Source organism: Phocoena phocoena, chromosome 7 (genome assembly GCF_963924675.1).
Source record: "Phocoena phocoena chromosome 7, mPhoPho1.1, whole genome shotgun sequence".
NCBI lineage: Eukaryota > Metazoa > Chordata > Mammalia > Artiodactyla > Phocoenidae > Phocoena > Phocoena phocoena.
The window spans coordinates 33363485-33376282 of NC_089225.1; the positions used below are offsets into that span (position 1 = coordinate 33363485).

Genomic DNA, 12798 nt, shown 5'->3' on the forward strand with positions numbered 1-12798 from the left:
AAACTATTAAATAATCCATGTAGGTTTGGGTATATAAGATGAAGTAAATTTATATTGATAATTTCTTATTATGATACTGTCTCATACCCTCTGTTTGCTACCAAATTGGTGGATATTTAGGAGTTGTTCCCAGTAGTACTATAACATCATAATGCATGAAATAGACCCATTTGATGACTCAAATTTTAAGTTAAAGTATAGTGATACCTTATATATTAAAAATAGGGAAATTACAATAATATTTTCTAAACTGAGATGTTAACAGGAATTTTATGACAGAAATGTTCCATGGTCAAATTATTTGGGAAAATATACTGAATTGAACTGGGTTCTGCAAATGTTCGCATTTCTCTAAGAGTGCATTATTCCATGAAATGCCATTTGGTAAGGAGTGCTCTACATTATTCTAAAATAATATAGACATCTGAATTGTGTTCAGACATAAGAGTAGATTTTCAAAGGCCATTTTTTGTGGCACCATTTTGATAGACGTGTACTGTTGGTCCCCCGGTAGTACAGGTCTGGGAAAGATGACCCACTCAGATTGCTGCTAATTTGTCTAAGTGTTATTCCCAGTACCCCTCCTATAGTTAATACATCTATTAATCAATCACAAAAGCTTGGAATTCCAGTGATACTGGATTATGAATATTGTAAAGCATACCCAGTACCTTCCTTACCTTCATAGTTTTGCAAACTCTTCCTGTTCCATCTGCCCATAATCCTCTCTTGTTATGTTTCTGTATATTAAGATCTCAGTTTTCTTTAAATGCTCCCTTGTTTTTGAAGCTTTCTCCAGTGGGAATTAAAACCATTCCTTTTCTGATTTTCTCATACCGCTTCGCCTTTCTTTCAGTAATTTAACTTCCTGCCTTAGGATTCACACAGTTGTTGTTCATGTACATTACAGTAGATGTTGTGCCATGACCTCTAGTTCATGTGGAGGAGCTCATAGACCAGCTGAGGATAAATAAATTTATACAATGTGATGTGATATGTATTTATAATGGTACACAATGCTAGTGGTAAAAGGAATGACATGAGAAACTATGGACTAAAACGTTTGAATGTAAATTAGCTTATATAACTAAGATTTTAGCTTTATTTAGAATGTTTAAGTCTAGAACTGAAGTAGAATGTTGTACTGGTTATTGTACGTAACTTTCTCTTCCACTTAGCTTATAATTGCTCTGAACACCTGGCCTGTATATTACTTATTTTGCTGTTTTCTATTGTACCTATAGCACTCCTATAGATAAATAGAATACATTCAATAAATGTTTGTTAGATTGAATTAATTTTTAGAAGCTGCAATTTAAAAAAAATTTATGCTTACAATCTGAAATTTGATAGTTTATGTCTGCATATTCAGACTGCTATTTTATTCTTAATTTAAGACATAGTTATAGGGAAGGCAACAACATTTTAAAATCTTTATTATTTTTTGACTCTCAGAAGCACTTTTGGAAACTGTAGACTTACTCCATGGATACTGCCTTTGCACAAAATATTTATGGAATTGCTTTTGTTCCTTAACATACTATTTTGCATGCACATTACTAGTTTCATCTGAATTCTTAAGCCAACTAAATGTCATGTCAAACTAAGCTTAGTGGGTCAAAAGTTATGTATGCCTTTTGGGGTCAGAAACAACAAGGGATCTTGTGTCATACAAAAGTTAACTGTAGAGGCAATTACAAAAGAGAAATTCCAGAAATATTTTCACAATTCTGGCATTTCTGGGCTTGTTTACAGCCTCCGAAGATAACCATTTTGAAGGACAAAAGTGACTTAAAGTATATTTATTAAAATACCACATTCTTCATAGTCCAGTTTATTAAGAAGAGTTGTTGGTTTTGTTGGACTGGAATTTAAGCATTTTATTATGTTTCCTGACTAATTATCTGTCTAATACTATTTTTAATTGGTATTAAACTTTTACCAGTGACCCTGATATTATAACTTGTTTTTAATTAAAGAATAGCATTCTTATCTCATCATTTTCTTTCTTTAAAAAAATGCCATTACAGCCCAGTTTTTTTTTTTCATTTTGTATTGGATATTTTCCATCATGAAAAAAATGTATACATTCATGCTCATGATTTTCTCATTATTATATTCATTGTTATCATTAGGTATTGATAATGGAAGATGAGACCAAAGTCATCCTTATTACCTGATTATCTGATCCTTTACCTAAAGGAGCGTAATCTAGAGATAAGACCTCGGAGATATCAGATGAAGCAAATACTGTAAAGCAGCATTTATTTCAATTGCACTTATTTCGTTTCTGAGAAATTAAATAGGAGTTGAGCTAAAGTTAATTTTGCTTTAGCCAGAAAGAAAAGAATTGTCAGTCATATTAATCCTGTAGACATGAAGAGATGGATCTATTTAAGAAAACAAATGCCTTTTTATACCCTTTGAGGTCACTTGGGATATCATTTATTTCTAATTTTTATTCTGAATTCAGAGTATTTTATTTTATACATTTATAAAATCAGCTTTTATAGGGACTAGGTACCATTTTTCAATTTCTCTTTAATTTGTGTTTTACTTATAAATAATAAAATAATTGTACTACTCTAGACTTTACTAATTAAGTCTGATAAAATTTACTTGTAAGTAATTAGTACAGAATACATATTTTCAAAAGGATTCAAACAGGTTTATGGAGCATACAACTTTAAATATCAAAGGGTAAAATAGAGATTTGGGGTGTACTAGCCTAACCTTTTAAATCTGGTAGATAAGGAAGCCGTCTGAGCTGCTGTCACATGCATGACCTGGAATAATTTGGACAATTGGGCATTCTTATATTTTTTATGCAAAATATATATTCACAAATACTATCCATCATGTCCAGATTTTTAATAAGGTACTTTGATTTTTGTGAAAATAAGTTATAACTATTACAAGGATAGTATACTTTGTGAAGAAATTGGGCTTGTGTTATTACGTTTATCCAAGATTTTTATATTTATTATCTCAGTTCATCTTAGAAACAATAGAGATAATACTTACATGGTTGATAGGAGTTAAGACTCATTTATCTGAAGAACACTTGCCCTTTCTGCCCTCCCCTCCCCCTCCCCCTCCCCTCCCTCCCTCCCCACTCCACACACACAAGCTTAGGCTAAAAGGAGATATTGTGGTTTATAGGATAGAATGGTCTCCAGAAAGACTAATCTGAGGCTCGCAGTTCTTATCCCCTGAATTGGCTTCATTGTCAGCTCCACACTTGGTGTCACTGACAGTTTTGAGTGTCAGTGGTCCTGATCTGATTAAGTATCCATCCTTGGAAACCTCACTGTGGACAGAGGGATAGGGGGCTATGCAGACTGGCTTTGGCAGTTAGGCCCACCTCTAAAGCTGTCTAACGGGTGAGTTGTCAAAAGGAAAATTGGTATACAGTTAGCAGAAATAGCAGGAAAGCATGGTGGAGAGACAAACTTCAAGTATCCACTCCAGCAGGTATTATCATCTCTTAACAGATGAGAAAATGGATAGTCAGAGAGGCTAAATGATCTGCCCAAACTTAGGTCCTCTGCTTACAAATTCTCCTCCAGGCTGCCTTAAAGGAAAAGGAAAGTAAGAATGGATAAGACAAAAGAGGTGGTTCCAGGTATTTATTTCTAGTTTGTGTTTTGAAGTGAACCAGGCAATATTGATTTTAGGGTGATGATTAGGGTTAGAGTTGTTGAACAAGACATTTGTGGGAAATAAAATGTCGTGAGGTCTGTGCAAGGGAGTAGTAGGAGGTACAGTAGACATGATCCTTAACATCCAGAGTTAGGATTTGGGGATAAAAATTAAAATAGCTAGCATTTATTAACCATTCCTTATGCTTCAGGCACCGTGCTAAACACTCTTCCTATAATATATGTTAACACTCACAACATTCCTATGAAATGAGGATTTTACAGATAAGGAAGCATAAACAAAAAGAGATTTAATATCTTGTCCAAGACTATATAACTAGAAAGGGTTAGAGTCAAGATTTGAGCCCAGGAGGTCTAGAACCCACCACAGTGCCTGTTTTTGTTTTTCATTGTTACCAGTTAAAGTAGCAATGTTTAGTTACCTGCCATGTGCTGGCTGCCATAGCAGATATTTGTCTGGTGTAACACCTGTTTTCTAGAAACTTACCCTTTAAGGTTGGACAGTACAGCAGTTCATACGCAGCCACATTTAAGAATTTAAATTTGAATTGCTAAGTTCCTACAGATCATTGTTAATGTTAATTTTATACTGTTCTATATTTATCAAAGTTACACATGCACATAGTTTAAAAAATCAAGTAGTCCTACAAGACTTATTTTTAAAAGAAATTAGCAGTTTCCTGTTCTACACCTCTTTTCACCATTTTTCCAATTACCAGAAGCAATCACTTTCGGTTCTTTCTAGGTGTTTCTTTTGGTGTTTATGAAGAAGAATATCTAAATAAATGATTATATTTCTACTTCTTGATTTTTTTTCAGCTTCACATTTAATCCATTAATTTCCCACTGCTCATGTTTAAAGAAAGGGGGATATCTGGATAATACATAATTGGGGCTTGATGACTGTGCATTCCATAGATCTGACTATGCTGTTTTGTTCAGGAACTCCCAGTGTCAATTTATTGAGAACTTTAATCCAGTTTTTAATCCAGTTAGATTCTCTTTAACCCAGTTAGATTCTCCAAAGAAGAATCTTTCACTCTCCTACCTAGAGGTTATAAGATGCGCTACTAGCATTTTACAAACTAAGTAGAAGAGGACTTGGGATGTCATATTCAAAGTATAAAATTTCATTCAGTTCTGTTTTCAGTAGAGTACTCTGCTGACCAGAATTCTCCAAATTTCCCAGTTTGGGAACCTTCTGTTTTACCACTCCAAAGAATAAACATTGTCTTTGGCTAGGATGATAGAGGGAGGGGTACTTGTCCAGTTGCAGATGGTAGAGAGGGAATGCAAGAGACTAATTCTTAAACAGACTTCCAACCAGCCTTGCTCTTATTTCTACCTTTAAACTACTTCCATAAGTCTGGGTGCTACCAATTACTAAGTTTCTTGGAAACTGTAATGCAAATAAAACTTTTTCCTGGCTTTATCTCCTACTAGTTTAAGATTTAGTTTGTTTGGATTTGCTAAGTCAGTTAGCTGTAGTCCTTCTGCTGTCTAGTTTCCAAATTTTGGTACTGTCATTCATCCCTCATTCTCTTTTTCTTTCTTGTTTCATGCTTTTTAATGAAATATTTAATATTATATTGTATTTTAATGTGGTTTTGAAAGGGGATGGAATTAAGTATATGTTCAATCTACCATCTTTAACCAGAAATCAACATTATTATCTACTGAGTAGTTTTTCTTTCTAACATGTGTTAGATTTGACATAAATACCTTTTTTTTAAATATCTTTTTCAAAAAGATAATTTCTATTTTAAGAAAATGGGAAATTACCATATCCAATTCCTATACTCAGTCTCAGAGTAAGACTTGAAGAGATTGCTGGTTATGTATCATATATTTTATATTGAATGCTTTTATTATGACACAGGCCTGCTTTCTTCACAGTGTGTGGGGATGTTTAGTACTCCATTGCCCTGGGAACAATAACTAAGAGCCATATATTACAGAGCTCAATATATTAGAGTCAGGACATGGACAAGATTATCAAAATTTCCAAATCAAAAACTGGGCAACATTGTTTAACCTTTAGAGGAAGTAATTGTTTGTTTCATTATCTTACTTAATATATGTATACAGTGATTTTTGGTTATTAAAGACAGTGTCGTGTGTACATTTCATTATTTCACTTAATACAGTATAACATAATTTTTGATTGTCACACTATGTTTTATGAATAAAGATTCAGAGACTCAGAGAAGTTAAGTTACTTCCCCAGATTCTTATAGCTAGTGGGTGACAGAGGTAGAATTTGAACTGAGGATTCACTTACTTCAAAGCTAATACTCTTTGGAAGTGGCCGTGTATAATAAAATTTGGAAATATAGGACCACCGTAAACTTCCCCAGAACTTGGGGGGAAGTCACAGAAAGGTTGCTATCAAAAACTGTAACCAGCAGAAACTAATGCAACATTGTAAAGCAATTATACTCCAATAAAGATATAAAAAAAAATTGTAACCAGAAAATCACACCATTTATTCTTTGTACATTTTCACACAACCATTTCATTGAATCCTTGTAACAGCCTTATGAGCTATGTAGGTGTAAAATACCGTTTGCCTATGTGTGAACAGGATTAACTCACAAACCTCTTCTCCTGGTCCCCCCACCCCATCACTTCCATAGATAAAGGAAAACTTAATCTTACCAGCTGGTAGTAACTTGGTCACTTCTGAGTTAAAATCGAGTCAATTTAGGCTTTAAACTAAGATTCTTCTTATCCTCTCCTTCCCTTCTGCTCTTCCCCAAGTTCCTGGGGAGACTCATATCGTCCTGATATTAGCGGATAAGCATGGGCTTCCACATTCTTCTCTCTGCTTGCTGGTCTCTGCTGAGTTACTCAGGGCCCTTGGCATTTGGGCACCATGTGCCGTCATCCGCTGAGATGTGTTTCCTCTTGCTGGGCCTCTGGACGTCATATACTTAGTCTACTGCTGCGGTTCTTGCTGTGGTCTCCAGTTGTGAGGACCAGGTACTCTTCACCCTGTTTCCTCAAACCCCAGTCTCCTTAATATCTGCCAGATCAGTCTTAGCCAATTTTGCACCCCTCTCATGGCAAAGGCTTCAGTAACTTTTCAGATGTTCTGCCACAATGCACTGGTACTCTCTGAATCCAAAGATGTCTTCAGACAAATCCTCCCAGCTACCTTTCTCAGTGGTCATCTTCAGTACTCTACCCTCAGATACCTCGACGCTCTTTTTTGTCTGGTGGACAGTATTTTTTTTCCTTTCCATGGGAAAACACCTGTTGTATCGTCTTGCGTTCTTCTCTACTCTGTAGTTTTTACAGTATAAGCTTTATGAAAATAATATATAATAATGCAGCTCTCTATGTACTGAAGTGATCAATTGACAAAACATATTACATAAAGAAAGGAAGGTATAGAACAGAGTGTATAACCTGCTCCATTTCTGTAAATACATGTATAGATATGGCAATGCATTAAACATTTCTGGAAGAATACATGAGCGGTAGCAGGGATTGCCTCTGGGGAGGGAAAATAGATGTCTGGGGGACAAGACTGGATGGGAAATTTTTCACTGCCTTTTTATATCTCTCAAATTCTATATCATGCAAATAACCTATTCAAAAATAAATAAAAGATAATTATAAAACATTTATAATTTGGCTTCTTCAGTCCTGCCAAGCTCCAGATCATCTGATTCTCATCCACAGACAGAAAGTAGCTCTTTTGGCAAAGCTATCTTTTTTTCCCTTCTCTGCTTCCTGATGTGCCACTCTTTCTTGTAGAACTTTATTGAAGGCTGCATGAAGCAGCAGCCTGCTCCAACATTCTGAATTTTTCCCCTTCATTAGAAGGGAAAACACTTCAGTAGGAAGATGGCCTGAGTCCCAAATATATCAGATGGTGGTTTAGCCACTTTGCTAACTTGCCAGACTAAGATAGAGGGGTCCGCACTACCCTTCACCTGACCTCTTTGGCCAGGCTAAGACTGTATTTTAAAGTCTGTTACTTGTAAGAATTTTTATTATCTGCAGGCCTATCACACTGAATAGATGTTTAATTAATTATGATGCATATAAATGCATGAATGAATAATTTTTATTTACAGGAATAATCCACCTAATTTTAAATGTATTAACTAATAGGGATTTTTAAAGTCTGTTTTTAAAGTCTGTCCCAACTGTTCAGTAATTATAGCTGTCTTTTTTCCCCCTGATTCCAAGATCCAGTCAAGGATCATGCATTGTATTCAGTTGTCATATCCATTTAATCTCCTTTAAACTTAAAAAAAGAAAAATTCCCAGCCTTCCTGTGTCATGTTGTTGACATGTTTTAAAAGTCTGGGCAAATTGTTTGCAAGATGTCCCTTAATTTAGATTTTTCTGATTTTTTTTTTGATTATTAGATTGAGATTAAACATTCTTGGCAAGAATATTCCACTGGTGATGTTGTGCTTTCTCAAGGTATCATATCAAGTGTAAGAGGAGATTAGTAACACAGTAGAAAAGCACACTATTATGGTTTGATGGAAGATCCAGTTTGAGTTTTTCAATTCTACTTGCTTTAACTTTACACTAAACAGGTAGTTTCTAAGTGGTTTCTACTTAAATAGACCAGGTAGCAGGAAATAGTATTATATCCAGTCCATTTGCTATCATTTTGGAACAACAAAAAGTTGCCTTTTTAAATTTATCAGTTCTTGTGAGTTTGTAACAGTTTGGGGAGCTCTGATAAAAATCTGATTTGCAAAGCGGAGGGCCAGGTGGTAATAATATCCATTCATAGCACTGAAGTGAGAATTACTTGAGATGTTAACAGAAGTAAAATATCACTGAAAGTAATATGCTCTGTGAAGAGTCTCTATTAATATAATCAACCCCACTCAGGTATTTATCTTTAAAAACCACATATATGGCATACACTATTGTTATTGTATCTGACACTGTTGTACTTTATGAATATTAATCTTTATAATAACCCTTCTACTTGGGTACTGTTATTATCCCTATTTACAGATGAGGAAACTAAGGCACAGAGAGGATGAGTAATGTTCCCAAGGTCATATAACAAATAAGTGGTAATGGGGGACTTCCCTGGTGGTCCACTGGTTAAGACTCCACGCTTCCAATGCAGAGGGCGTGGATGCAGTCCCTGGTCGGGGAACTAGATCCCGCATGCATGCCGCAACTAAGAAGCCCACATGGCACAACAAAGGTCCCTCATGCCACAACTAAGACCCAATACAGTCAAAAGTAAATAAACAAAATGGTAAATTAAAAAAAAAAATAGGACTTCCCTGGTGGCACAGAGGTTAAGAATCCGCCTGCCAATTCAGGGGACACGGCTTTGATCCCTGGTCCGTGAAGATCCCACATGCTGCAGAGCAGCTAAGCCCATCCTCCACAACTCCTGAGCCTGTGCTCTAGAGCCCACGAACCACAACTACTGAGCCCGCTTGCCACAACTACCGAAGCCTACGCGCCTAGAGCCCATGATCTGCAACAAGAGAAGCCACCACAATGAGAAGCCCACGTACCGCAATGAAGGGTAGCCCCCGTGCACCGCAACTAGAGAAAGCTTGCACACAGCAACAAAGACCCAATGCAGCCAAAAATAAATAAATAAATTTATTTTTTTTAAAAAGTGGTAATATTTCCAACTGTTTTTCTGTGAGACCCCACTTGAAAACAGGCAGCAGCCTATATAGCTCCAGTGTGTACTTAAGGATAATTTACATTCCTTTAAATAAATGTGTGTGTCTATGTTATTTCTGTTACAGAGAGAAGAGGTACTCCTTTATAGGGACTCGTAAAGGCATAGAGCATCTAGAGATTTACTGCCTCCATTACGCTGCTGGGTCTCACAGCACATGTTATGTTTTTATCAGTTTCTCTGCAGAAGGTAGGAGTTGTTTTCTCTGCATGAATTCTTCATATAATTATAGTTTTCTTGTCTGTGAACTTAATATTTATTGAATATGAAAAACATCTGACATCTATAGATTAAAATGCCAATTGGGAGATTGGGATTGACATATATACACTAATATGTATAAAATGGATAACTAATAAGAACCTGCTGTATAAAAAAATAAATAAAATTCTAAAATTCAAAAAATAAATAAAATGCTGGACTTCTCGAAATAGTTGACATACAAACACCTCTAAAGAATATTTCTATTATAAAATTAATACATGTTTATTGTAAAAAAAAGAAAAGACAATATGGAAAAGTAATCTTACCACCTTGAGATAAGTACTTTTTATATGTTGTCATGTCTTTCTGAATTTATTGATATATGTCTATATGATGCATAATAATACATATATAATTATGCATTATGTATTATTATATACATATGTACATATATTATGACTAGAAATAATAGAATATAAATGCTCCTTGGCTAGAATGCTTCTTTTTTAATTTTTTTAAATTTAATTTAATTTTATATTAGAGTGTAGTTGATTTACAATGTTGTGTTCATTTCAGGTGTACAGCAAAGTGATTCAGTTATACATATACCTATATCCATTCTTTTTCAGATTCTTTTCCCATATAGGTTATCACAGAATATTGAGTAGACTTCCTTGTGCTATACAGTAGATCCTTGTTGATTGTCTGCTTTATTTATAGTACTGTATATATATCAATCCCAGTCTCCCAATTAATTCCTCCCTACCACTTTCCCCCTTGGTAACCGTAAGTTTGTTTTCTACATCTGTAACTCTGTTTCTATTTTGTAAACAAGTTCATTTGTATCATTTTTTTAGATTCCATATATAAGCGATATTATACGATACTTGTCCTTCTCTGTCTGACTTACTTCACTCAGTATGACAATCTCTGGGTCCATCCATGTTGCTGCAAATGGCATTATTTTGTTCTTTTGGCTGAATTATATTCCATTGTATATATGCACCACATCTTCTTTATTCATTCCTCTGTCGATGGACATTTAGGCTGCTTCCATGTCTTGGCTATTGTAAATAGAGCGGCAGTGAACATTGGGGTGCATGTATCTTTTCAAATTATGGTTTTGTCCAGATATATGCCCAGGAGTGGGATTGCTGGATCGCATGGTACTTCTATTTTTAGTTTTTTAAGGAACCTCCATACTGTTCTCCATAGTGGCTGTAGCAATTTACATTCCCACCAACAGTGCAGGAGGGTTCCCTTTTCTCCACACCCTCTCCAGCATTTATTGTTTGTAGACTTTTTGATGATGGCCATTCTGACTGGTGTGAGGTGATAACTCATTGTAGTTTTGATTTGCTTTTCTCTAATAATTAGTGATGTTGAGCATCTTTTCATGTGTTTGTTGGCCATCTGTATGCCTTCTTTGGAGAAATGTCTGTTTAGGTCTTCTGCCCATTTTTTGATTGGGTTGTTTGTTTTGTTGTTATTGAGCTGCATGAACTGTTTATATATATTGGAGATGAATCCCTCCCTGGTCACTTCATTTGCAAATCTTTTCTCCCATTTTGTGGGTTGTCTTTTCATTTTGTTTATGGTTTCCTTTGCTGTGCAAAAGCTTTTAAGTTTCATTAGGTCCCATTTGTTTATTTTTGTTTTTGTTTTCATTACTCTAGGAGGTGGGCCAAAAAAGATCTTTCTGCAATTTATGTCAGAGAATGTTCTGCCTATGTTTTCCTCTAAGAGTTTTATACTTTGCCACCTTACATTTAGGTCTTTAATCCATTTTGAGTTTATTTTGTGTATGATGTTAGGGAGTGTTCTAATTTTATTCTTTTACATGTAACTGTCCAGTTTTCCCCACACTACTTATTGAAGGGACCATCTTTTCTCCATTGTATATTCTTGCCTCCTTTGTCATAGATTAGTTGACAATAGCTGTGTGGGTTTATCTCTGGACTTTCTATCCTGTTTTATTGATCTATATTTCTGTTTTTGTGCCATTACCATATGGTTTTGATTACTGTAGCTTTGTAGAATAGTCTGAAGTCAGGGAGCCTGATTCCTCCAGCTCTGTTTTTCTTTCTCAGGATGCTTTGGCTCTTCAGGGTCTTTTGTGTTGTAAAATTGTAAAAAAAATTTTTCTAGTTCTGTGAAAAATGCCATTGTTAATTTGATAGAGATTCCATTGAATCTGTAGATTGCCTTGGATAGTATAGTCATTTTGATAATATTGATTCTTCCAATCCAAGAACATGGTATATCTCTCCATTTCTTTGTGTCATCTTTGATTTCTTTCATCAGTATCTTATAGTTTTCAGAGTACAGGTCTTTTGCCTCCTTAAGTAGGTTTATTCCTAGGTATTTTATTCTTTTTGATGCGATGGTAAATGGGATTGTTTCCTTAATTTCTCTTTCTGAACTTCCGTTGTTAGTGTGTAGGAATGTAAGAGATTTCTGTGTATTAATTATGTATCCTGCAACTTTACCAAACTCATTGATGAGCTCTAGTAGTTTTCTGGTAGCATCTTTAGGATTTTCTATGTATAGTATCATGTCATCTGCAAACAGTTTCAGTTTTACTTCTTCTTTTCCAATTTGGATTTCTTTCTTTTTCTTCTCTGATTGCTGTGGCTAGGACTTACAAAACTATGTTGAACCAGAGTGGCTAGAGTGGACATCTTTGTCTTGTTCTTGATCTTTGAGAAAATGCTTTCAGTTTTTCACCATTGAGAATAATGTTTGCTGTGGGTGTGTTGTATATGGCCTTCATTATGTTGAGGTATGTTACCTCCATGTTCACTGTCTGGAGAGTTTTTATCATAAATAGGTGTTGAGTTTTGTGAAAAGCTTTTTCTGCATCTATTGAGATGATCATATGGTTTTTTTTCTTCAGTTTGTTAATGTGGTGTATAAATTGATTGGTTTGTGTATGTTGAAGAATCCTTGTGTCCCTGGGATATATTCCACGTGATCATGGTGTGTGATCTTTTTAATGTGTTGTTGGATTCGGTTTGCTAGTCTTTTGTTGAGGATTTTTGTGTCTACGTTCATCAGTAATATTGGCCTGTAATTTTCTTTGTTTATGATATCTTTGTCTGGTTTTGGTATCAGGATGATGGTGGCCTCATAGAATGAGTTTGAGAGTGTTTGTTCCTCTGCAATTTTTTGGAAGAGTTTGAGAAGGATTGGTGTTAACGCTTCTCTAAATATTTGATAGAATTCACCTGTGAAGCCATCTAG

The 12798-nt window shown here is 35.1% G+C and overlaps 1 protein-coding gene across 1 annotated transcript in view; it reads left to right on the forward strand.

Annotated features, from left to right (window-relative positions):
* MBD5 (methyl-CpG binding domain protein 5) overlaps positions 1-12798 on the forward strand; it is a 407731-nt gene that overhangs the window by 254488 nt on the left and 140445 nt on the right. The window contains exon 5 of the mRNA XM_065880649.1: positions 9419-9540. The gene's annotated coding sequence lies outside the window, so the exon portion shown is untranslated. The remainder of the gene's footprint in view (positions 1-9418; positions 9541-12798) is intronic.